The sequence below is a fragment of the Rhincodon typus genome, chromosome 17, assembly GCF_021869965.1.
Source record: "Rhincodon typus isolate 14 chromosome 17, sRhiTyp1.1, whole genome shotgun sequence".
Lineage (NCBI taxonomy): Eukaryota > Metazoa > Chordata > Chondrichthyes > Orectolobiformes > Rhincodontidae > Rhincodon > Rhincodon typus.
This window is the reverse complement of record NC_063348.1, coordinates 58,906,365-58,934,360: the sequence shown is the minus strand read 5'-3', so window position 1 is coordinate 58,934,360 and position 27,996 is coordinate 58,906,365. Positions and strand designations below refer to the sequence as shown.

Genomic DNA, 27,996 nt, shown 5'->3' with positions numbered 1-27,996 from the left:
TATATTTTGTCTTGAGTTGTATGTATTTAAGAAAAAATCTTGCATCATATTCTCGACATCCCTCAAAGTATACAGCAGCAATTTGTTAATGAAGCAGTCACACTGGTAAATAAATTTTTGAACCTTGTTGTGGATCCTGACATATCTGGCTGCAGCACCATGGGAAATAAGTTTTATTCAAATATTAAATCAGCCCTCCCAACCCCTTTGCTGTGGAAATCACTGGCCTGTAATTCCATTGGCACCATACCTTTCTCCAGTTGTATGTTTCATTGGTGAGTTTAGATAAAAACAATTGGCAGGCTATTCACCTTAAAGTCATTGCAATTGTGCCCAATTCCATTTCTCTCTCATGTTTGTTTCAATAGAACATTCCAGCAGTGAATAACAGTCAGGAGCAGGAACTTTGGCTAATTCTCCTCCTTTGAATCCAAGGATAGTTATCGTATTTAACAGCCAGATGCAACACTGGTTAAGATCAGCTATTTCAACACACAGTGAGGATTAAATGTACAACCTTTTCATCTGTACTGTTTTACTAAGGAAACTTAACAGCATAGATAAAGGTATTCATTCAACTGCACCTGGGCTGGCTTTTTTTGAAAGAGCCATTTAGTTATCTCAAAAGAAAGACTTAGTCCCATTCCCCTTCCCTTTATCCATTTTTCATTACCTTTTTTGTTGAATAATTATCCACTTCTCTTCAAATATAAGCAGTATCTCAACCTACTAGGTTAGTTTTTTTTTGTACTTTTAAGCAGTTTGATGTGGTTATTCTCTTTAGAGAGGAGATTAGAATATGTTTGTATGCCTGTGGTGGTCAGGATTTGTAAATCCCTACTGAGGCCCAGTTTGAACCCCTTTAGTCTGGCTGTAGCCTGCTGATAGTATTGAGATCATCCTGATCTAAGGCATCACCCGTGTTGGAGACTTGTTGCCTTTTAACCACCTTGTCATATTTGTTCTCCGCAATGATCACTACATTTTCCTCCCAGACCCTATTTCCACGAGACTGTGCTTATAGGATTTCACTCCTTCCTGTCAGAGTTGCTGCAATGCCACCTCATCAAACTCCCACAGAGTTTCCAAAGATCTGTCATCCAGCACCCTAACCTCACTTATTATTACTGGTTTACATTTTTGTGCTTGTCTATGAAACTCACCTCATGTTTGTGAGTCCAACTCCTGCTCCCTCAACCTTCTTCATGCTGAGGTGCTGACAATCCATCTTCTCTTCCCAGTGCCTACATTTGCTGATGTTATTTATGGTTCTGTCTCTTTTCGCACTGTCTCTGTCCTTCAAAACCATCATCAGCCTTCTCAAACAGGAAATTTATCACTTTGCAAACTACAGCCTGACTTCCAACTTGGCTTTTGTCTCAAGCCCTTGAAAGTGACGTTGCCAAAGTTGCCTCTAAGCTATGTAATTGTGCCAGCAGCTGCTCTGCCTTTCCATACACTGTTCCAGAGGTTGCTACCGTGTATGGATCTCAGAGGTCCACGCAGAAAAGAATGAAATTAGGATGATGCTGGTCACCACCTCCAAAATCTGTGTCCATCTTTCCTGGAACTCTGCATTTCAAACCAATCAACCTGCCTCTGTCATTCTGCAGAAATGAGACTAACCAAAATCCTGAATGATATTCTATTCAACTGTGACAAAGACACATTATCCTTCATTGTCTTTTTATGATACATTTGCAGTCTACAAAACAGTTGACCATAAAATTCTCTACCAATGTGTCTCCAGTACTGTCCAGTGAGGTGGGTCCACATGCCTGTGTTTTTAGTTGTACCTTTTTCATCCTAGTGGGAGGACCATGCACAGTGGCTTCTTTTCCCACTCCCACAGTGTTATTTATCTCTATTTTTCCCAGGGCACTATCTTTGAGCCCATCGCATTTCTCACCTACACTTTGCTGCACAGTGACAACATTCAAAAACACACTGTCAGCTTTCATGTGCATGCTCACCTGTACTTCACCTGTAACTCACCTGTACCTCATCTGTTCTTCTGTCTCTTTTGAAGTCTCCACTGTTATTAAACTAACAGATGCTTGTCCAACATCCAGTACTGGATAAAAAATACTGAAGAGTCGTATCAGAATCCGTTTCTCTGTGAAGAAAGTAGAGTTAACATTTCAAATTTTGTGACTCTTCATCAGAACTGTTAATAACTAGGAAAATGTGGAGGACAAAAATAAAAATTGTTGGAAAAACTGAGGAAGTTCTGAGAAGGGGACACTCGATCCAAAACATTAACATGGATTTCTCTGCACATCTGCTGAGCTTTTCCAGTACTTCTACTTTTGCCTTCGACTTACAGCATCTGCAGTCCTTTTATTTTATTTGGGAAAAAATGGTAATTATACTGAAGCTGAAGTGAGTAGGGGCGGGGATTTGGGGCAAGAGGTGAGCGGACAAGTGAAGATGGAGCCCATAGAGAGAGGGGAATACATAAGGGGTAAGTAAACAAGGAGATAATGAATAGCAGGCCAGGACAGAAGAAAAGCTGAATAAGAGATATAAGAGGTAAGCATGAGAAAATGTCTTGGCTGTGCTGAATGTAACCCATATGATGTGAAAATGGGCCTAGGAGTACATGGAAATGGGTGGCTGTGCTGCATTTGTTAAATGCTGACTGAGGTGTAAAAAGACAATTTGCTGGGTTCTTGCATTAAGAATAAGCTGCCTGGAGGTAACCATTTAATTAATTTTCAGTTGCAGTTATGTTTTAATCTTTGACATTTAAATCTGTGCATTCTCAAATGCCAGCACTTCACATGTTAATGTGAATGCTTATAATCTGCTCTTGAGGAAGGAAAGAAGCTCCAGTGCTGGAGATAATAGATAGGAACTATCCTTATTAGGAACTATCCCTAAACTTAATCTTAACTCTAACCCCAATGTGAACTCAAGTCATTTTATTTCACTTTGATGGAGAATATATGCAGCAAAACTTCAGGAATAGAGACCAAAAGAACTGCGGATGCTGTAAATCAGGAACAAGTTCTGAGGAAGGGTCACCGGACCCGAAACATTAACTCAGTTTTCTCCTTCACAGATGCTGCATGACCTGCTGAGCTTTTCCAGCAGCTTTGTTTTTGTTCAAGAATAGAGAACAGTCTCAGTAGCTCCTTGAAAGGATAACTGAATATGTCAATAGCTAACGGCATTGAATAATACAGATTTGTGTAATTCCTATTGAACATGAGTAAGAAACAGCCACATTGTCGAAGTAGTTGGGCATTTTATACGTGGACATCATTCTCCACTTGTTGGAAATTCTCTTTAAGGTGGTCGATTGTTCCAAAATTGACAGCACACACTGCACTGTTTCACAATTTACGTACAAAATGTTCCAACTGCAGTTAATGTAGGACTCGTGTCTGTGGTCGTTTAAATAGAAAATAAAATATGCCACATGTTGGCATCGCTGGCACAATTACTTTCACTGTACAACAGCACAGTTTGAAAGTATAATACAAGCCAAGAAAGAAAATAAAGAACTTATGTTCCTATCACTGTTTTATAGCCCTCAGGATATCCCAGAACCTTCAAGCCAATGGATTAATTTAGGAGTATAGTCAATAAGCATAAGCCACATAAGCAACTAAAGTTGACAAAAATGTGTTCCACAATTCATGGAGATAATCAAATGGCAACACTTTCTTTGCTTCATATCGATTGGGGAATAAAATGTCGGTTCAGGCACTGGATAGCTGCGATGCATTCTTCCATGGGTACACCTGAAACGAGGATGCTCTGAGTTTAATAGGACATCCCAAAGAAGGAACCTTTGATGAAGCAGCAGGTCTTCACTGCTGCACTATATTCTCTGCAGTCTGTTGCCTTAGGGCTGGAATAACCAGATTTTTGGGATCTTATGGAATCAAGGGACATGGAGAATGGGTGGCAAAGTGAAAGCTAAGATCAGCCTTGATCACATTAAATGATGAAGCAGGCTTGACAGGTCATGCAAACAGACAAAAATACAAATTAGGAACATGAGTAGGCCATTCAGCCCCTCATGTGTGCTCACCATTCAATAAAACTATGGTGGACATGCTTGCAAGCTCAAATATGCATCCCCACCTACTCTGAATGTCCTTTCAAAACCTAACTAATTGTGAGTCTATCCTCCTCTGCCTTAGAAAAAATTGAAGAATCCTGCTTCCAGCAACTTTTTAAAAAGAGAGTGTCAAAGGTTCACAAACATCTTAGAGAAAGAAATGTTTGCCTCATCTCAGTATGAAATAGTTGCTCACTGCTATTTAAGTATGGTCTTGTATTGTATTCTGTTGAGATGAAGGTTCATAACATGTTACTGTTATTTGGGATCTTGAGGTTTAAAATGGGACGACTGTAAATTTTGAGTACATGTGACAATAAAGCTTATTCAATTCAACCACTTGAGAGATATTGCTAAGATATTTTCTGACTTGAGTTTCACAGTCTCGAGAAAGAGAGAGAGGAGAGAGGCTGGAGCAGGTTCATTCAGAGACAGGAGGTCCATAACAGCAGATGTGCTGTTAGTGACAGTCTCCACACAGTCAGGGCTAGGAACAAATTCTCAGCTGCTTTACGATTGGTGAGAAGAAATCTCCAGAAGCAGAAGGTTCTGGTGGTGCCGGGGAAGGCGACATCCTGCAAGGCTGTTCACAGGATCTCAGAAGTGTTATAGTACAGAAGGAAGTTATTTAGCCTATCATTGTCTGCACCAGGTAATCAAGAAAGTCAATAAAATGAATTATTTAGTAGAGATAGCAAGAACTGGAGATGCTGGAGTCAGAGATAGCAAAGTATGGAGCTGGAGGAGCACAGCAGGCCAGGCAGCATCAGAGGAACAGGAAAGTTGACATTTCAAGTTGGGACCTTTCAGAAATGGGGAGAGGGAAGGGAGCTCAGAAATAAATAGAGAGAGGAGGGGTGGGGCTGGGGAAGCTAGGTGGGATGGTGATAGATGGATGCAGGTAGGGGTGGTTGGGATTGGTCAGTGAGGTGGAAGGGGCGGATAGGTGGGAGAGGATGGATAGGTTGTGTCAGGTCAAGGAGGCTGGGATGAAAGGGAGGGTTGGACATGGGATGAACCCGTGGGTGGGGAGATTTTAAAACTGGTGAATTCCATGTTTAGGCCATCTGGCTGTAGGCTCCCAAGGCGGAATATAAGGTGCTGCTCCTCCAGTTTGCGGGTGGCTTCATTGTGACACTGGAGGAGGCCCAGGATGGACATGTCACCCAGGGAGTGGGAGGGGGAGTTAAAATGGTTCGCGACCGATAGGTGTTGTCGTTTGTCTCTGCTTGGTCTCATCGATGTAGAGGAGGCCACATCGGGAGCAGCCGATGCAGTAGACCAAGTTGACGGATGTGCAGGTGAACTTTTGTCTAATATGGAAGGTTTGTTTTGGTGCCTTGGGTGGAAGTGAGGGGGGAGGTGTAGGGGCAAGTGTAGCACTTCCTGCGGGTGCAGGGAAAGGTGCCAGGGGATGGTGGGGCTAGTAGAAGTGTGGAGCGGACGAAGGAATCACAGAAAGAGTGGTCCCTATGAAAGGCAGATAGGAGTCGGGAGGGAAATATATCTTTGGTTGTGGGGTCGGATTGTAGGTGGCAGAAGTGGCAGAGAATGATACACTAGATATGGAAATTGAAGAGTGATATGCGAGGACAAGGGGGATTCTGTCTTTATTTTTGTTGGCGGGAGGCAATGTGAGGGCAGAGGTGCGGGAAACACAAGAGATGCGTTTGAGGGCATTTTCGATCACCGGAGGGGGGTGTTATGGTCCTTAAAATTATTTAGTAGACTCTCTAGATTGCAGGATGAAAAATTAGGTGTGCCTATTAACATGTCAAATAACACCATTGTAGAGAGGAAGATAAGAGAGGGCGGCACGGTGGCTCAGTGGTTAGCACTGCTGCCTCACAGTACCAGGGACCCGGGTTCAATTCTCCCCTCGGGCGACTGTCTGTGTGGAGTTTGCACACTCTCCCCGTGTCTGCGTGGGTTTCGTCCGGGTACGCCGGTTTCCTCCCACAGTCCAAAGATGTGCAGGTTAGGTGGATTGGCTAAGCTAAATTGCCCGTAGTGTTCAGGGGTCTGTAGATTAGGTGGGTTATAGGGGGATGGGTCTGGGTGGGATGTTCCAAGGGTTGGTGTGGACTTGTTGGGCCGAAGGGCCTGTTTCCACACTGTAGGGATTCTATAAGAAGGAGTAAGTATGTCAGGTGGTGAGATTAACAGAGGATGACAGAGACAGTGAGATTGAGGTAAAAGGGAATGTAGATGAGTCACAAACTGAATATCCTACTATCAGATTAACTGTAACAGTTAGGGCTACTTAAAAGAAAGACTGTTGGAGGATCTGATATGGTTACTTATTGAATTGAAGGAGATTTATCAAAGATAAATCAAGCAGTACAAGTTTAACCAGTTATGATATAGAAGTAGGACAATCTGAACCAATAAAACAACACGCTTAACATTTATATGTGGAAAATCAGGTGAATACAGAGTTTCAACATATGTAAGAAAATCTTCACATTGAAGGAAAGTTTTCAAGAAGGAGAAGTTTTGAAGAATTTTCCCGAAGGGGTTAGATACCGTTCTTAGCAATAAAGGCATCAAAGGATACGGATAGAAAGCAGGAACACGTTTCTGTGATGGATCATCAGCCATGGTCATACTGAATAGTAAAGCAGGCTCAAAGGGCTGAATGGCCTAGTCCTGCTTCTATTCTCTATGCTTTCTTCTACATTTCTAGTAAAAGATTTGGTGTTAACTTATATGTAACTTCCTAGATCTAATGGGTTGACTAAATTCTGTGTTGATTACAGGAAAGTAAATGTAGTGAGAAAACAGATTTATTACCCATTTGTCAGTTTGAAGATTGTATTGTTGCAATGTTTCATTCCTTACTGATGTTGATTTATTGAAGGAAAACTGTCAAGTATCATTGAAGGGAACATGAGATGACTTTGGCAAATGGGGTTAAGGAGAATCCAAAGAGATTCTACAAATACATTAAGGGTAAAAGAGTAACTAGGGAGAGAATAGGGCCACTTAAAGATCAACAAGGCTGTTAATGTGTGGAATCACAGCAGATGATTACAGCGGTAACAATGTCGGGGCTGTACTACAGGCCTCCCAACAGTGAGCGTGAGATAGAGGCACAAACATGTAGACTGATTATGGAAAGATGTAGGGGCAACAGGGTAGTGGTGATGGAAGATTTTAATTTTCCCAACATGGACTGGGACTCACTTAGTGTTAGGGATTTAGATGAAGCAGAATTTGTAAGGAGCATCCAGGAGGGTTTTCTAGAGCAGTATGTAAATAGTCCAACTCAGGAAGGGGCCATACTGGACCTGGTGTTGGGGAATGGGCCCGGCCAGGTGGTTGAAGTTTCAGTAGGGAATTACTTTGGGAATATTGCTCACAATTCCATAAGTTTTAGAATACTGATGGACAAAGATGAGGGTGGTCCTAAAGGAAGAGTGCTGAATTGGGGGAAGGCCAACTGTAAAATAATTCGACAAGAGCTGGGGATTGTGGATTGGGAGCAGCTGTTTGAAGGTAAATCCACATTTGATATATGGGAGGCTTTTAAAGAGAGGTTGATTAGAGTGCAGGACAGACATGTCCCTGTGAAAATGAGGGGGAGAAAGGGCAAGATTAGGGAACCATGGATGACAGGTGAAATTGTGAGACTAGCAAAGAGGAAAAAGCAAGCATACATAAGGTCTAGGTGACTGAAAATAGACAAAACTTTGTAAGAATATCGGGAAAGTAGGACCAATCTGAAATGAGGAATTAAGAGTGCTAAAAGGGGTCATGAAATATCTTTAGCAAACAGGGTTAAGGAAAATCCCAAAGCCTTTTTTTCATACATAAGGAGCAAGAGGGTAACTAGAGAAAGGATTGGCCCACTCAAGGACAAAGGTGGAAGTTGTGCGAGAAGTCAGAGAAAATGAGTGAGATTCTTAATGAGTACTTTGTGTCGGTATTCACTGAGGAGAGGGACATGACGGATGTTAAGGTTAGGGATAGATGTTTGATTACTCTAGGTCAAGTCAGCATAAGGAGGGGGGGAAGTGTTGGGTATTCTAAAAGGCATTAGGGTGGACAATTCCCCAGGTGCGGATAGGATCTATCCCAGGTTACTGAGGGAAGCGAGAGAGGAAATAGCTGGGGCCTTAACAGATATCTTTGCAGCATCCTTGAGCACGGGTGAGGTCCCAGAGGACTGGAGAATTGCTAATGTTGTCCCCTTGTTTAAGAAGGGTAGCAAGGATAATCCAGGTAATTATAGATCGGTGAGCCTGACGTCAGTTGTGGGGAAGCTGCTGGAGAAGATACTGAGGGATAGGCTTTATTTACATTTGGAAGAAAATGGGCTTATTAGTGATAGACAGCATGGTTTTGTGCAGGGAAGGTTATGTCTTACCAACTTGATAGAATTCTTTGAGGAAGTGACAAAGTTGATAGATGAGGGAAGGGCTGTAGATGTCGTATACATGGACTTCAGTAAGGCGTTTGATAAGATTCCCCATGGTAGGCTGATGGAGAAAGTGAAGTCACATGAGGTCCAGGATGTACTAGCTAGATGGATAGAGAACTGGCTGGGTAACAGAAGACAGAGAGTTGTAGTGGAAGGGAGTTTCTCAAAATGGAGAACTGTGACCAATGGTGTTCCACAGGGATCCATGTTGGGACTGCTGTTGTTTGTGATATACATAAATGATCTGGAGGAAGGTACAGATGGTCTGATTAGCAAGTTTGCAGATGACACTAAGATTGGTGGAGTAGCAGATAGTGAAGGGGACTGTCGGAGAATGCAGCAGAATATAGATAGATTGAAGAGTTGGGCGGAGAAATGGCAGATGGAGTTCAATCCAGGCAAATGCGAGGTGATGCATTTTAGAAGATCCAATTCAATAGCAAACTATATGGTAAATGGAAAAGTCCTGGGGGAAAATTGATGCACAGAGAGATCTGGGTGTTCAGGTCCATTGTACCCTGAAGGTGGCAACGCAGGTCGATAGAGTGGTCAAGAAGGCATACGGCATGCTTTCGTTCATTGGACGGGCTAATGAGTACAAGAGTTGGCAGGTCATGTTACAGTTGTATAGGACCTTGGTTCAACCACATTTGGAAAACTGCGTACAGTTCCGGTCACCACATTACCAAAAGGATGTGGATGCTTTGGAGATGGTGCAGAGGACGTTCACCAGGATGTTGCCTGGTATGGAGGGCGCTAGCTATGAAGAGAGGTTGAGTAGATTAGGATCATTTACATTAGAAAAATGGAGGTTGAGGGGGGACCTGATTGAGGTCTACAAAATCATGAGAGGTATAGACAGGGTGGATAGCAAGAAGCTTTTTCCCAGAGTGGGGGACTCAATTACTAGGGGTCACGATTTCAAGGTGAGCGGGGAAAGGTTTAAGGGAGATATGCGTGGAAAGTTCTTTATGCAGAGGGTGGTGGGTGCCTGGAACGCGTTGCCAATGGAGGTGGTAGAGGCGGGCACGATAGTGTCACTTAAGATGTATCTGGACAGATACATGAATGGGCAGGGAGCAGAGGGATACAGATTCTTGGAAAATAGGTGAGAGGTTTAGATACAGGATCTGGATCAGCACAGGCTTGGAGGATCGAAGGGCCTGTTCCTGTGCTGTAATTTTCTTTGTTCTCTTTGTTCTTGTTCTATGAGTGAGATACTAAAAGAGTTTTTCTCTTCAGTATCTTAAGGTGGACATGGAAGCTGGAGAACCTAGGGAAATAAATAGTGATATCTTGAAAAATGTCCATATTACAGAAGAGGAGATGCTGGACATCTTAAAATGCACAAAGGTGAATAAATCCCCGAGAATCTGATCAGGTGCATCCCCGAACTTTGTGGGAAGCTAGGGAAGAGATTGCTGGGCCCTTTGCTGATGATGTCAATGGTGGGTAAATTGTTGGAGGGAATCCTGAGAGACAGGATTTCTATGTGTTTGGAAAGGCAAGGACTGATTAGGGATAGTCAATATGGCTTTGTGCGTGGGAAAATGTGTCTCTAAAACTTGATTGAAATTTTTGAAGAATTGATAAAGAAGATTGATGAAGGCAGAGTGGTAGACGTTGTCTATATGGACTTCAACAAGGTGTTCAACAAGGTACTGCATGGTAAACTCATTGGCAAGAGTAGATCACATTGAATCCAGGGCCAGCTAGCCAATTGGATACAAAATTGGCTTGAAGGTAGGAGAGAGAGGGTAGTGGTGGAGGATTGTTTTTCAGACTGGAGACCTGTGACCAGTGGTGTGCTGCAAAGATTGGTGCTGAGTTCACTGCTTTTTGTTATTTATATAAATGATTTGGATGTGAATATAGGAGGTATGGTTAGTAAGTTTGCGGCTAACACCAAACTAGGTGGTATACTGAAAAATGAGTACAAGAGGATCAATGGGTTAAGGGGTGGCAGATGGAGTTTAATTTAGAAAAATGTGAGGTGCTGCATTTTGGAAAGGCAAACCAGGGTAGTACTTATACACTTAATGGTAGGGGTCCTGGGGAGTGTGGCTGAACAAAGAGACCGAAGGGTGCAGGTTCTTGGTTCCTTGAAAGTGGAGCCACAAGTAGACGGGATAGTGAAGAAGGCATTTGGCATGCTTGCCTTCATTGGTAAGTGCATTGAGTATAGGAATTGAGATGTTGTTAAATTTGAAAGCGTTCAGAAAAGATTTACAAGGATATTGGCAGGTCTGGGGGGTTTCAGCTATAGCGAAAGGCTGAAAAGGCTGGGGCTTTTTCACTGGAGTGTGGGAAGCTGATGGGTAACCTTATGATGTTTATAAAATGATGAGGGGCATAGATAGGGTGAACAGACAAGGTCTTTTCCCCAGAGCGTTGGAGTCCAAAACTAGAGGGCATAGGTTTAAGGTGAGAGGGGAAAGATTTAAAAGAGACCTGATGGGCAATTTTTTCACGCAGAGAGTGGTGCGTGTATGGAACAAGCTGCCAGAGGAAGTGGTCGAGGCTGGTACAATTACAACATTTACAAGGCATCTCTATGGGTACATGATAGGAATGGTTTAAGAGGGATATGGGCCAAATGCTGGCAAATGGGACTAGATCAGTTTAGGATAACTGGTAGGCATGGTCAAGTTGGACTGAAGGGTCTGCTTCCATGGTGTATAACCCTATGACTCTATATCACGAGTGAAAGAGATAACAGATTTTGTGATGTTAAATGACTTATTTCAACATTAAGTTGTACCATTTGGGTTTATAAATACTCCAGTTACTTACCAGACTTATGAACCAAATTGTAACTTGTGCACCTCATTTTGCAGAGTTCTTGAACGATGTTTAAATATGCAGCTACATTTCAGAAGAACATGTAACACAATTGGAAACCTTATTTAAACTGTTACAGTTAGTAGATCTAATGACAACTCTTGCCAAGAGTGAGTTCACAAAACGTTTGCCACTTACTTGGGGCACATGGTAGGGCAATGGGAAGTGTTGCCAAATACAGCAAAACAAAATAATTTGTTGGAATTTCTCTTTGTTGAAACTAAGCATGAATTTGAGAGATTTTTGGAGATGTCACATTTTGTCAAATGTTTATGCCAAATTTTAGCATAAACCTGTCCCCTCATAAAATTGCAGACATTTATTCAATTCAAATCTCACTATCTGACATTTGAACGAATGTTCCCAGAGCATTGGCCTGGAATTCTGGATTATTGATCTAGTGACATTACCACCTGTGCCACCACCACACTGTATACTTAGCGAACTTTTGTGAATGCAAATTTTTAGTTATCGTGCACTCGTTCAAAGCTTTAGTCAAAATTCTGCCTCAAGTAATTGTGTATAATGAGATTAATGTAAATCATGTTAATGTAAAAACAATGGGAGGTGATGGCCTAGTGGTATTGTTGCTGGACTGTTAATCCAGAGATCCAGATAATGTTCTGGAGGCCCAGGTTCGAATCCCACCACAGCAGATGGTGGAATTTGAATTCAGTAAAATATCTGAATTTAAGAATCTAATGATGACCATGAATCCATTGTCGATTGTTGGAAAAACCCATCTGGTTCACTAATGTCCTTTAGTGAAGGAAATTGCCATCCTCACCTGGTCTGGCCTACATGTGACTCCAGACCCACAGCAATGTGGTTGACTCTGAACTGCCCTCTGAGCAAGTAGGGATGGGCAATAACTGCTGCCTAGCCAGCGACACCCTCATCCTGTTAATGAATAAAAAAAAATATGATTCTGATATCAATAAGATAGAAGATGCCAGTCTAGACTGAGCCTGTGAAGAGAGAGGACTTAGACAATGCACTAGAGAGCTGTATTTGAGATCCTACTACTTACAGGTGTAAAGAGAGAAGTGTTCGAGTACTTAGGGAGTTCAAGCACCTTGTCTAGTGATAAGGAAAAAGCACTAGCTGCAGGTACAGTGTGTGTGCAGGTAGGAGTATTGGTTTAAAGCACAAGCTAATGTAATAACTTTATTCAGTGTAGGGTACTGGGTTTTGGGGGATCATATTGGTCTTGAAATCAGTGCAGAATATACTCAACAGAATGAATTTGCTGGGGTACAAAGGGTTAATGATTTGAGGGTGTATAATCAGGCCCATTAACTTTGGAAGATTGAGTGAGGGTCTGGCTGAGAATCTTAAGACATGTAAAGGATTTGATCGGGCAGAAAAATAGAATTTCCTTATGGGGACATCATCTTAATATTGAAGTTCAGTCACTCAGCAGTGAAACCAGAAGCACATTTTCACAGAAAAAGCAGTAGAAATATGGGATTTTCCCTCCAAAATGCTGTGGATCCTATGGGCAGTATGAACTTTCGGAACTAGGAATTTTTTTTTGCAGACAAGAGATAAGGAGCTACAGTGTGGCAAGGAATACAGAACACATTGCATGTTGGAGCAGGCTCAAGGGGATGCAAAAACTCTTCCTGCGTCTAACATTATCCTAAAATATAAACACATTAAAACTGGTGAATGACACATTCACTGGTTAATGACTGGTCTGTCTTATCTTATATATTCAAAATGAGTACAATAAAAAAAAATCATTTCCAAGTAAGGCTGTATTTTACTTTACATCACTGGGACTGAGTATTGGAGAAGTAAAAATATCTCTGGTTGGCATGGACGAGTTGGACCGAAGGTTCTGTTTCCATTTTGTACAACTCTATGCAGGTAAAGATAACAAGACCAAAAGGATGTCAGGCAGCTTTTGTGAAACTGAAGGCAATCCCAATGAATAAACGGGTTAAGGCTACCCCAACTTCATTAAATACTTTAAAATGGTGATTGGCTCCAGTGACTTGGGTGTAGATTGCATTCAGAGATAGTAGGAATTGCCTTTTTCTGAACTGTCTTTTCTGAAGAAGGGTCCAGACCCGAAACGTCAGCTTTCCTGCTCCTCTGACGCTGCTTGGCCTGCTGTGTTCATCCAGCTCTACACCTTGTTATTGTAGATTGCATTGTTTGTATTGCATTAAAAGAAATACTCTACAAAAGGCAACTCTGGGATTGTGACTAGGTCTGAAACTTTTGGAACTTTATGTCTCTCATAAGCACTGTGGCATAAGATGTGCAATTTATATATATTTTAATATCATTTATATTTGAGTTTGAATTTTTGAAATTGAACTAGTTGCATGTGAATTTTCTGTGCATCTGAAGGGGTTTAATGATTAACCTGTAATCATTTCTGAAGCCATGGTGATGTCTTTTAAAGAAAACAGCCTGAGAGAGAATTTCGAGGCTAATTGGAATTTGTTTATATTGGGAGGGTTTACAAACAAGCAAAGTAAACAGAGCAAACAATAAGCAGTGCAAATGTGAACCAATTTCCTTAAACCATATAAATTAAGTTAACTGACTGACTGCAATTTGGAACCCAAATTAACTTTCATCAAGAACAGGAAAAGTAACACATTTTTTGTTCATTGATGGGATGTGAGTGTAACTGCCTTGGTCAGCATTTATTGCCGTCCCTAGTTGCCCTTCAGAAGGTGGTGGTGTGGTCCCTTCTTGAACCGCTACAGTCCACATGCAGGAGGTAGGATCCACAGGATTTTGATCCAGCAATTCTGAAGGAATGGCGAGATAATTTCCAAGTTAGGATGGCGAGTGACTTGAAGAGGAAGTTGAAGATGGTTCTGTTACCACGTATCTGCTGCCCTTGTCCTTTTGGATGGAAGTGGTTATGAGTTTGGAAAAATACTGAAGGACTTTTGGCGAATTTCTGCAGTGCATCTTGTAGATGGTACACACTGCTGCTACTGAGCGTCATTAGTGATGGAGGGAGTGGATGTTTGTGGATGCGCTGTAAATCAGAAGGGTCTAGGCCCGAAACATCAGCCTTCCTGCTCCTATGATGCTGTTTGGCCTGCTGTGTTCATCCAGCTCTACCCTTGTTATCTAAGCTGCTTTGTCTTGCTTCTTGAGTGTTTTTGGAGCTGTACACGTCCAGGCAAATGGGAACATTCCATCACATTCCTGATGTGGACCTTTTAGATGATGGGTAGGCTTTGTGGGGTGAAGAGGTGAGTTACTCGCTGCAGTATTCCTAACCTCTGACTTGCTCTTGTAGCCACTGTATCTATATGGTTGCCCAGTTGAGCATCTGGTCAATGGTAACCCCCAGGATATTGATAGAGAGAGATTCATTGACGGGAGCATCTTTGAATGTCTTTTATTGGAGATGGTCATTGCCTGGCATTTATGTGGCACAAATATTACTTGCCAATTTTCTGCCCAACCCTGAATATTGTCCAGGTCTTGTTCCATTTGAATATGGACTGCTTCAATAACTGAGGAGATCCAAATAGTGCTGAACATTGTGCAATTATTGACAAATATCACCATTTCTGTCCTTGTGGAGAGAAAGTATTTATATATATAAAACTTACAAGTTTTTTATTCTTTCATGGGATGAGGGCATTATTGGGTGGGCCAGCATTTATTGTCCATTCCAGAGAGCAGTTAAGCAGTTACTGAGAGAGGAAATATTTAAAAGGGACCCAAGGGGCAATGTTTTCACACAGAATGGCTGCATGTATAGAATGAACTGCCAGAGGAAGTGGAGGCATGTACAATTACAACATTTGAAAGGCATATGGATGGGGATATGAATAGGAAGGGTTTAGAGGGATATGGGCCAAATGCTGGTAAATAGGACTAGGTCAAATTGGGATGTCTGGTTGGCATGGATGAGTTGGACCTAAGGGTCTGTTTCTGTGCTGTTTGACTCTTTGATTCTATAATGCTGTGGGTCTGGAGTCATAAGTAGTCCAGACCAGGTCATGACGGCAGTTTCATCAGTTGAACATTAATGAGCCAGATGGGTTTTTCCGACAATTGGCAATGGTTACATGTACATCATTAGACTCTTAATTCTAGATGTTTATAGAGTTCAACTTCTACCATCTGCTCTGGTGGGATTTGAACACGGGTCCCCTGAACATTACCTGGGTCTTTGGATTAACAGTCCAGTGATAATACCACTAGGCCATTGCCTGCCCTAATAACTTATTATTAACACTTATACTTTAACAAAATGGTAAAGAATATGAGTTATTAATTGGTAAATTATTACTGTTTAAATTGTGCGATATCACTTTTAACGTAAATGTAAACTTATTCATGAACAACACAAAAGAGATACAAATATTGTGAACAGGGCAAAATATGCCGTCACTGACAAAACAATTCTGTATCAAGCCCTGAACACAAAAGTAGAATTTTTTTTCTTTATTAATTCACAGGATGAGGGTGTCGCTGGCCAGGCGGCATTTATTGTCCATCCCTAATTGCCAAGAGGGCAGTTAAGAGTCAACCACATTGCTGTGGGTCTGGAGTCACATGTAGGCCAGACCAGGTAAGGATGGCAGTTTCCTTCACTAAAGGACATTAGTGAGCCAGGTGGGTTTTCCAAGCAATCAGCAATGGATTCACGGTCATCATTCAACTCTTAATTCCAGATATTTATTGAATTCAAATTCCACCATCTACCATGGTGGGATTGGAACCCGGGACCCCAGAATATCACCTAGGTCTCTGGATTAACAGTTCAACAATAATACCACCTAGGCAATTGCCTCCCCAAGGAGGAGGGTGACTCCAGGAAAGGTAGGAAGGGGATGCAAGTCGTGCAGGAGTCTCCTGTGGCTATCCCCATCTCAAACAAGTCTGCTGTTTTGGAAAATATAGGGGTGATGGACTCTCGGGGAATGTAGCACTGACAGCTAGGTTTCTGGTACCGAGACTGGCTCTAATGTAACAAGGAGTATGTAAGGTTACAAGCGGTTGATTGTGATAGGGGGGTCTGTAGTCAGAGGCACAGACAGCTGTTTCTGCGGCTGACAGCAAGACATCAGAATGGTGTGTTACCTCCCTGAAGCCAGGATCAAGGATATCCCAGAGAGGGCAGAGAATATTCTCAAAGGCGAGAAGGACCAGCAGGAGGTTGCTGTACGCATTGGAACTAACGACATAGGAAGAGAAAATGATGGGATTCTGAGGAAAGATTACAGGAAGTTAGGCAGGAATTTAAAAAGGAGGTCCCCAAGGGTAGTAACATCTGGATTACTCCCAGTGCCACAAGCTAGTGATGGTAGGAATAGGAGGAGAGAGCAGATGAATGTGTGGCTGAGGAGCTGGTGCAGGGGAGAATGTTCACATTTTTGGGCCATTGGGATCTCTTATCATAGAATCCCTACAGTGTGGAAACAGCCCCTTCGGTCCAACAAGTCCACACCGACCCTTGGAGCATCCCACCCAGACCCATCCCCCTATAACCCACACACCCCTGAACACTACGGGCAATTTAGCATGGCCAATCTACCTTTCCTGCACATCTTTGGACTGTGGGAGGAAAGTGGAGTACTGGGAGGAAACCCACGCAGACGCAGGGAGAATGTGCAAACTCCGCATAGGCGGTTGCCCGAGGCTAGAATTGAACCTGGGTCCCTGGTGCTGTGAGGCTGCAGTGCTAACCACTGTGCCACCGTGCCACCCCACTTCTGGGGTAGAAGTGACCTGTATAAGTTTGGATTGCACTTGAATTGGAAGGGGACTAACATACTGGTGGAGAGATTTGCTAGAGCTGCTAGTAAGGACGGTGGGGATGGTGGTGGGGGCAAGTGAGTGGGACCAAGGGAGACAGTGAGGAAAGAGATCAGTCTGAGACTGATATAGTTGGGAAAAGAAGTAAGTCAAACTGAGGGCACAGTGGCACTGTGGTTTTTACAACGCCAGGAACTCAGGTTCGATTCCACTCTTGGTTGACTGTCTGTGTGGAGTTTGCATATTCTCCCTGTGTCTGCGTGGGTTTCCACCAGGCTCTCCGGTTTCCTCCCACAGTCCAAAGATGTGCAGGTTAGGTGGATTGGCCATGTTAAATTGCCCATTCAGGGATGTGTTGGTTAGGTGGGTTGTAAGGGGATGGGTCTGGGTGGGACGCTCTGAGAGTCAGTGTGGACTAGTTGGGCCAAAGGGCCTGTTTCCACACTGTAGGGATTCTATGATGGGGCAGGCAGGAACAAAGCAGAGAACAAGGTAGGACTGATAAATTAAACTGCATTTATTTCAATGCAAGAGACCTAACCGGTAAGGCAGATGAACTCAGGGCATAGCTGGGAACATGGGACTGGGATATCATAGCAATTACAGAGACATGGCTCAGGTATGGATGGGGCTGGCAGCTTAATGTTCCAGGGTGCAGATGCTATAGGAAGGATAGAAAGGGGAGCAAGAGAGGAGGGGAAATGGCATTTTTGATTAGGGATAACATTTACAACTGTATTTAGGAGGATATTCCTGGGAATACGCCCAGGGAAGTTATTTGGGTGAAACTGAGAAATAAAAAAGGGATGATCACTTTATCGGGATTGTATTGTAGACAGCCCACCCCCGCAATAGTCAGCCGGAAATTGAGAAACAAATTTGAAAGGAGGTCTCAGTTATCTGTGAGGATAATAGGGTGGTTATGGTAGGGGATTTTAATATTCCAAACATAGACTGGGACTTCCATTGTGTTGATGTTAAGCGTGTACAGGAAAATTTTCTGATTCACTATGTGAATGTACCTACTAGAGAAGGTGCAAAACTTCACCTACTCTTGGGAAATATGGCAGGGGGCAGGTGACTGAGGTGTCAATGGGGGAACACTTTGGGCCAGTGACTATAATTCTATTAGTTTTAAACTCATGATGGAAAAGGATAGACCAGATATATAAAGTTCTAAATTGGAGGAACGCCAGCAAAAGTTGATTGAGGGTGGATAAAGGGTTTGCAGGTAAAGGGACAGCTGGAAAATGGGAAGCCTTCAAAAATGAGATAATGAAAGTCCAAGGACAGTATGTTCCTGCTAGGGTGAAGGGCCAGGCTGGTAGGTGTAGGGAATGCTGGATGACTAGAGAAATTGAGGTTTTGGTTAAGAATTCTTGACCAAAATATGAAGGAAGCATATGTCAGGTGTAGACAGCAGGGACTGAGTGAATCCCTAGAAGAGTATAAAGTCAGTGGGGCTATACTTAAGAAGGAAATCAGGAGAGCAAAAAAGGGACATGAGATAGCTTTGGCAAATAGGGTTAAGGAGAATCCAAAGGGATTCTACAAATACATTAAGGACAAAAGAGTAACTAGGGAGAGAATAGGGGACTTTAAAAATCAGCAGGGCCACCTATGTGTGGAGTTGGGGGAGATGTTAAATAACTATTTTGTATCAGTTTTTACAGTGGAGAAGGATATGGAAGACAGAGAATGTAGGGAAATAAATAGTGACATCTTTAAAAATGCTCATATTACAGAAGAGGAAGGGCTAAATGTCTTGAAAAGTGTAAAGGTGCGTAAGTCTCCAGGACCTGATCAGGTATACCCTAGAGCTCTGTGGAAAGTGGGGGAAGAGATTGTTGGGCAGCTTGCTGAGATATCTGTGTCATTGATAGCACAGGTGAGGTGCTGGAAGATTGGGGGTTGGCCTTTATTTCAGAAAAGTGGTAAAGAAAAGCCAGGGAACTATAGACCGGTGAGCCTGACATCTGTGGTGGGAAAGTTGTTGGAGGGATCCTGAGGGACAGGATTTACATGTATTTGGAAAGGCAAGGACTGATTAGCAATAGTCAACATGGCTTTGTATGTGGGAAATCATGTCTCACCAACTTGGTTGAGATTTTTGAAGAAGTAACGAAGAGGATTGATGAGGGCGGAGCAGTAGATATGATCTATATGGACTTCAATAAGGCGTTCGACAAGCTTCCTCATGGTAGACTGGTTAGCAAGGTTAGATCACATAAAATAGATGGAGAACTAGCCATTTGGATACAGAACTGGCTCAAAGGTAGAAGACAGAAGGTGGCGGTGGAGGGTTGGTTTTCAAACTGGAGGCCTGTGACCACTGGTGTGTCAAAAGGATCAGTGCTGGGTCCACTGCTTGTCATCATTTATATAAATGATTTAGATGTGAACATAGGAGGTATAATTAGTAAGTTTTCAGATGACAATAAAATTGGAGGTGTCGTGAACAGCAAAGAAGGTTACCTCAGAGTTCAACGGGATCTTGATCAGATGGGCCAATAGGCCGAGGAGTGGCAGATGGAGTTTAATTTAGATAAATGTGAGGTGCTGCATTTTGGAAAGGCAAATCAGGACAGGACCTATACATTTAATGGTAAGGTCCTGGGGAGTGTTGCTGAACAAAGAGACCTTGGAGTACAGGTTCATAGTTCCTTGGAACAGGATAGTGAAGAAGGCATATGGTATGCTTGCCTTTATTGGTCAGTGCATTGAGTATAGGAGTTGGGAAGTCATGTTGTGGCTGCACAGGACATTGGTTAGGCCGCTTTTGCGTGCAATTATGTCTCCCTTCTATAGGAAGGATGTTGTGAAACTAAAAAGGAATCAGAAAAGACTTATGAGGATGTTGCCAGGGTTGGAGGTTTTGAGCTATAGGGAGACGCTAGATAGGCTGGGGCTATTTTCCCTTGATGGTTGGAGGCTGCGGGGTGACCTTACAGAAGTTTATAAAATCATGAAGGGCATGGATAGGGTAAATAGGCAAGGTCTTTTCCCTGGGGTAGGGGTGTCCAAAACTAGAGGGCATAGGTTTAAGGTGAGAGGGCAAAGATATAAAAGGGACCTAAGGGGCAATGCTTTCCCACAGAGGGTGGTGCATGTGTATGGAATGAGCTGCCAGAGGAAATGATGGAAGCTGGTACGATTACAATATTCAAAAGGCATCTTGATGGGTACATGAATAGGAAGAGTTTAGAGGGTTATGGGCTAAATGCTGGCAAATGGGACTGGATTCATATAGAATTGGCATTGGCATGGACGAGTTGGAACAAAGGGTCTGTTTCCGTGCTGTACATCTCAATGAGTTTATGACTCTAACCGTTTTCACATTCCTCTTGATTACAATCGATGATGACACACCTGTCTCAGAAGTGATGGACAGTTATTACTTCACTGGCAGATCATTTGGGCCCATGTCTTACCCTTTCCTGTATATTTTAGAATTCTCTGTGTCAATGCCCCATATGTCATATAAAGTGAGACAGAGAAAGAGACAGTCAAAGAGTTTTTGTTGCAGCCAGCTACAGGAGATTTCTGTCAGGATGTCACACACAGGGACTGTGTTAAGCTGCAGCTAGAGCAATCAGAAAATTATGATGGTGCTGAGCTCCCCAAACCCACGGCAGATGATGTCAAATTATCCTTGTGCCAAAAGCGTAACACTGGGGGGAATATTATAGGGACTTGAATGGCCTAGGCTATGACAAGAAATTTGGGAAAATTGCATATGGTGTCAGGTAAAATCTTTCTCGAATTCAAATGGAACTTGGTGCATATTCAAACAGAGATCCAGGCATTCAGGACAGGTTCTTATTAGCAAGCAGCAAGGTGACTGTTAAGGGGTTTATGGCCTGTTGTCAGCCTGAATGACGGAAAGTTCTGCCACATTAATATGCAGATCCATGTTCCACCACTTGCTGTCAAGAACTGACGCAGGTGCCAACATTGGATCAGGCTGGGCATTGTCTGGTGTCGTAGCCTTCTCTGGTGGTCCTGAGGGAAGAGGAATACCATCCACCAGGACCTTCAGGTGCAAATTGTCTGCAAAGTGAGTTGTTCAATTTCCCATTCTCTGCTACATCCAGGATGTGTTAAGGACTGTGCAGAATAGCTCTGGACTGAAGTCCTGGTATATCCAGGCACTGTTGAGTTCTTCTGGAAATGGCAAGGGGTAGAATTGGGCTGGGATTAGACAAGGAGAGTGCCATAAGTGTGTGGTAAATTTTTAATGAGGTGAGTTTTGTAAAATAGCTTGAGGAAACTCATTCCATCTCACAAAAGGAATCTACAAGGAAATTCAACAAAGTAGACACTTTGCCAAAATGTGACAAGATTCAGCCCTTTGCCTCATTTGCATCATATAGCTTCATTTGTGTTTTACAAATTGCAAGTAAACACTGTTTTTCCTTCTTTAAATCAGGGTCCATTTTTACCCATTTTCAGTCTGCAATCCAAAATAAAAAGATGTGGTCTTGAAGTGCTTCCACTCTGAAAAAGAGATGAAACACCATTTCAAAAAATGTATTTCATCACACGTTTTGTGACCCATAAATAACAAAACATTCATTCATTCTCACTCATCTCTCACACAAGTTTGATACAAATGCTCATCACTTTTGTCTATTATTCTTAACCTGTTCCATTATTTCATTTTAATATTCTAGATAATCCATCTATTTTCACTGATTTGTTCACAGAATGTGAGCAAATCAGCCGAGGCCAGCAGTTATTGCTCATCCCTAATTGCCAGAAGGAAGTTAGGAGTCAACCACATTAATGTGGGTCTGGAGTCACATGTAGGCCAGACCTGGTGAGGATAGCAGTTTCCTTCCCTAAACGACACTTGTGAACCAGATGGATTTTTACAACAATCGACAATGGTTACATGGTTGGCATTAGGCCAGTTCTTATTAAGTTCAAATTTCACCATCTGTTACAATAGGATTCAACACAAGTCCCCAGTCTGGGGTTCAGAATGACTAACCCAGTGACATGACCACTGCCTTCCCCTAATATTTGTTTAATTAATTCACAGAATGTGAGCCTCACTGGCTAGGCCAGCATTTATTGACCATTCCAGAGGACAATTAAGAGTCAACCACATTGCTGTGGTTCCGGAGTTACATGTAGATCAGACCAGGTGGTCTGATGGCAAAGGATGGCAGTTTCCTTCTCTAAAGAGTATTAGAGAGCTAAATGGGGTTTTCATGATAATTGACATTGGTTTTATAGTTGCCTTAATTTCAGATTTTTATTGAATTCAAATTCCAACATCTGGCATGGCTGGATTCAAAGCCTGGTCCCCAGAATATTGCCTGGGCCCCTAGATTAATAATATAGCAATAATAACATTAGGTTGTCACCTCCCTGGTCGGCTATCACTTTATTGTTTCCAGCAACATAAATGATTTTGATATCATAGAGCTGAATTAACAAACTCGACCAGAGTAATCTTGCACATTGAGTCTTAAGTTTGCCTATGAAAGTTAAGAGATTCTGCTCAGTATATATCAATGTTTCTTTACAATCTTGAGGGACATAGACTTCAAAATGCTGAAGAGCCAATAATAATCCCAAGGTTTCTTTTTCCATAGTTGAGTACTTTTTCTTAATATTGGTTCAATATCTTAGAAAAGTAACACACTGGCTTCTCTACTCCTGATTCATCATCCTGTAAAAAGACTGCACCTCCCCTCAAGTCACTAGTATCATTTCCCATTTTGAAAGATTTATACAAGTCAGGGTTTGAAAGTCTAATGATGACCAAGATACCATTGTCAATTGTTTTAAAAACCTATCTGGATCACTAACATCCACTGGGGAAGGAAATCTGTCATCCTTCCCAGTCTAGCCTACATATAACTCCAGATCCACAATAATGTGGTTGATCCTGAACTGCTCTCTGAAATGGACTAGCAAACCACTCAGTCGCTTTAAAGCACAAAAAATGCCTCAAAGGAATTTACCATTGGACAGAAACTAAAGGCATATAAATGCTGTGGCTACAAGAGCATATCAGAGGCTGGGAATGCTGCAATGAATAGCTCACCTCCTGAATTCCCAGACCACGAGACACAAGTCAGGAGTGTGATGGAATATTCCACACTTGCCAGGATGAGCACATCTCCAACATCACTCAAGAGTTTTGACACCATCCAGGTCAAAGCAGCCCTCTTAATTGGCGCCATATCAACATACTTTTACTCCATCCACCACGCTCAGTAGCAACAGTATGCGCCATCTTCAAGATGCATGCCTGAAATTTATCAAAGATCCTTAGTCAGCACCTTCCAAACCCATGACCACTTCCAACTAGAAGGACAAGGAGAGCAGCTACATGGGAACATCACCACTGTAGTGATTGTAACAAGGTCAGCCAGCTAGACTGTGTAGAGTGAATTCCGTGATTGGCGCCATTAGTCTGGTCCAATCAGGGAGCTCTGGCTGACAAATTAAGAGGGTGAGTGTCAGAGATCCTGACAATCTGGGGCCTGACTCTGTATGAGATATTCCTATCGTCAAGGACTGTTCATGTGTAAATAAAGGGTGACTTGCTGATGGGATACGAGCCTCTGTGGAATTATTTTGACCACCTGCAAATTCCCCTTCAAGCCACTGTCACCTTGGTTCGGAAATACTGTATATCACCTTTCCTTCCGTGTCACTGGATCAAAACCCTGAAACTCCCTCCATAATGGCATTGTGTGCATCTCTACATTGATTGAACTGCAGCGGTTCAAGAAGACAGCTCACCACCACCTTCTAAGGGGTGCTAAATGCCAGTCGAGTCCACAATGCCCACATCTCTGAATGAATTTAATAGAAAACATGACAAATTATTAATTACTTAACTACTATTAAATTTAAGTTATATCCCTTTTACCCCAAATACATTCATACCCAGAAGACAGTTTGACACAAAGACTATGGGTGGGGGAAATATACCAGTCTGGTAACTATTCTGTATCATTAGACTAGACCACAAAAACAGAATGAGCTGTTCTCTCAAGCCTAATGACTCTTATCAATGATGACACAATATTGTCTGCAAAGTAATGGACAATCGTTACTTCACTGACAGATCATTGGTACCTGGGGTGGTGGCGTTGTCTTTCCTGTTCCTTTACGTTTTAGAATTCTTTCCTTCTGTTTCTGTGTATGTAGTTTTTCCTGTTGTTTTCAAAGAGTGGGAGAGAGCACTTGCCAAAAACAGGGACAGAGAGATGTTGTCGCAACCAGTTACTGGAGGTTCCTGGCTGCATTTCACTCACAGGTTCTGTGTTAAGCTGCAGCTAGACCAATCAGAAAGCTGTTACTATGCTGAGCTCCCATTAATGTCCTTCAGGGAAGGATATTTGCTGTCCTTACGTTGTCTGGCCAACATGTGACTCCACACCTTTAACTGCCCACTGAACAATGGGTGATTAATGCTGGTCTTACCACTGACCCTCACATCACATGAATGACATTTTTGAAAAATTGCTATTTCATCATCTTGGCTTTGAATGTCAACTGGACAAACAAAAAATCATGTTACATTGCTTCCTTACTGAATGGATTTCCAGTCTGTGACTTACAAATGTGTACCTATACGTTCTGACAGCTTCGTGATAAAACTGGTTACAATGTTAAACAATTCCTCATTATGCTTCATTGAATCACAACTGCCAAACTGTTCCACATCTCTGAGATCAGAGATGAATCATAACCTATATGTCACCACATACTGAGTGTGTGTGTGTGCATACACGTACATGCATTCGGAAGACAGTGGCGATGAGTTGTTTTAGCTGACACACGTGAGGTTCGACCACACAAAAACACGATTAGAATGGGTTAATTGTTGCAAAACACTCTGCTAAAGCCGCTAATTATATTTTGCTTGTGTTGAAATGGTTGGAGCAAGTAAAAACAGGATAATGGAAACATATTACACCAAAGCAAAACAAACAGCCACATCCACGTTCTTGTATTATTTGCATTAGTAACTTGAAAGTTTAAAAACAACCCACATCGACATTAGCACCAAGTTGTATTGTGATGCACCCTAATAATCTGTATGGTGACTTTAAACAATGCTACTTAATGCTACAATACTGCTGGATCCATTAGGCGTCACTTAATGTTTGTTTTTATTTTGCAATGTGCATTGGAACTCAGTGGTGTCACTCGTTTAACTGTTCAATGTGTAATTCCTAAATTGTAAAAAAAAGGAAAGGTTCCAGCTAAGCTGGATACCCTTGAAAAATCAAGACTCAATATATTTCATACTTTTTCTTTTGTGGAATGTGGGAGTCTCTGGCAAGGGTGCTATTTGTTGCCCATTCTTAACTGCCCTTGAACTGAATGACTTGTTTGTCCATTTCAGAGTGTACTTAAAAGTTAAACATTTTTTTTTCTTTATTCATTCACGGGATGACGGTGTCACTGGCTAGGAAGCATTTATTGCCCATCCCCAGTTGCCCAGAGGGCAGTTTAAAGTCAACCTGATTGATGTGGGTCTGGAGTCACATGTAGGCCAGACCAGGTAAAGATGGCAGTTTCCTTCCCTAAAGGACATTAGTGAACCAGATGAGTTTTTCCCTCTGACAACTGACAACTGACAACTGACAACCAACAATCGATTCACAGTCATCATTAGATTCTTAATTCCAGATATTTTATTGAATTCAAATTCTACCATCTGCCACTGTGGGATTCAAACCCAGGTCCCCAGGGCATTATCCAGGTTTCTGGATTAACAGTCCAATGATAATACCACTGGGCCATTTTCTCCCCGATACCATAGGCCATTGCCTCCCCAGATCCCCCGTTGTGGGTCTGGAGTCACATATAAGCCAGACTAGGTAAGGACAGCAGATTTCCTTCTCTAGAGGACATTAGTGAACCAGATAGGTTTTACAACAATCAATGATAGTTGTTATAATCACTGAGACTAGCTTTATGGCCTAGATTTATTAATCAAATTTAAATTCCTAACACTGCTATAATGGGATTTGAACCTACATCATCAGACCATTAGCGTATGCTTTTAAATTACAGATCCATTACCATTGTAGTACCATATCCCTGTAAGAGCATGAGCTGGGGGCGGAAGGGCCTTCATTTTCAGATTTTGCAAAGAAGTATTCAAGTGGTGGCATTTACATTGAATTAGCACTTCAAAACGTTAACCCCTGAGTGACCCTATTTTAATGCCTCAGGCATTGTATGAAACTGAGTGAAAGTTTTACAAGGAGCTATTATGCTTGGAGGTAGAGGGGGAATAAACAGGACCCTATTCTTTACCGATGGAAAGAAAACATGCATGTACTGCATCTATTTCGACTAAGCAACCATTCACTGGCTCATTTCTCAGGGCAATGCCCTGACCAATTAGAGTCAACCTGCCTGGTTTAGAATTTAAACAAAGCCTGGTGGTTAACTGTCAATCATCATTAACTGATGTATTCTCCATTATAACCAGAGGTTACTTGTCAGGCAATTACCGTATAAATAGCAGTTTTTCTGTTTAATTGATATTACTCATGAATTCGCCTGAAGAGCATGTTCTGTATGACCAACTGACAATAATTTTCAAATCTTCTTTTTCCACAGAAGCGGTGCCAGAGAAGTGAAGGGCAACTAATGAGTAACCATTATTCAAAAAAGGTGATAGGGATAAACCAGAGAACTGCAGGTCATTGAGACTAACATCTGTGCTAGAGAAACTATTTTTTAAAATCTGAAGGACAGACTTAATCTCTACTTTGAGAAACAAGTATTAATTAAGGATAATCAGCGTAGGCTTGTAAGGCCACGTAAGGGAAATCTTGTCTGACAAATTTGAATGAGTTTTCAAAAATCACAACAGAGTGTGTTGATGAGGGTGATACAGTTGATATAATCTACATGGACTTCAGGAAGACTTTTCACAAGGTTTCACACGGGAGATGGGTCAAGAAGGGCAGAACCCATGGGATCCAGGGCAATTTAACAAGTTGGATCCAAAATTGGCTTAGCGACAGAAAGCAGAGGGTGATTGTTGAAGGGTGTTTTTTTGTGACTGGAAGCCTATGTCCAGTGGTGTACTATATGGTTTAGTGCAGGGTCATTTGCTGTTTGTGGTGTACATTAATGGTTAAGACATATGTGTAGTGTGTAAGTTTGCAGATAACATGAAAATTGGTGGAGTGGTAAATTGTGAGGAGGAAGCCTTAGACTACAGGATGATATAGAAAGGCTGGTATGACAATAGCAAATGGAATTTAACCCTGAAAAGTGGTGAGGTGATGCATTTTTGGAGGTCTAATATGACAAAGGAGTATACATTGAATAGTGGGACCCTCGGAAGTACAGAGGATCAGAGGGACCTTGGTGTGCATGTGCATGGATTCTTGAAGGCAGCAGGACAGGTAGATATGGTAATCAAGAAGGCACAGGGGACACTTGTCTTTCTCATTCAGAGCATTGAATACAATAGCAAGGAGATCATATAACGTTATGTATATAACATTACCAAGGTTACAGCTGGAGTACTGTGTGCAGTTCTGGTCACCACACTACAGGGGGGATGTCATTGCACTAAAGAAGGTGCAAAAGAGATTCACAGAATGTTGCCTGGGCTGTAGTAATTCAGCCATGAAGAGAAATTAAATCAGGTGGGGTTGATTTCTTTAGAGCAGAGAAGGCCCAGGGACAAGTAACTGAGGTGGACAAAATTCTGAGGGGCATAGACAAGGTAGACAGGGAAATTATTTTCCCCTTAGCAAATGGGTCAATATCTCGAGGGCATAGTTTTAAGGTAAGGAGCTGGAGTTTAAAGGGGATTTGAGGAAAGATGTTTTTGCCCAGGGGGTGGTGCTGGGCATCTGGAACTGACTGCCTAAAAGTGTGGTAGAGGTAGGAATCCTATAACATTTAA

General features: G+C 42.2%; 1 long non-coding RNA gene across 1 annotated transcript; it reads right to left on the bottom strand.

Annotated features, from left to right (window-relative positions):
- Positions 1-21,440: 21,440 nt before the first annotated feature.
- Positions 21,441-24,296, bottom strand: LOC125485202. Its single transcript, XR_007263943.1, has 3 exons — positions 24,186-24,296; positions 23,143-23,349; positions 21,441-21,581 (listed from the first exon to the last, which is right to left on the bottom strand). It is a non-coding gene; the product is annotated as an uncharacterized LOC125485202 (long non-coding RNA).
- Between the last annotated feature and the right edge of the window lie 3,700 nt (positions 24,297-27,996).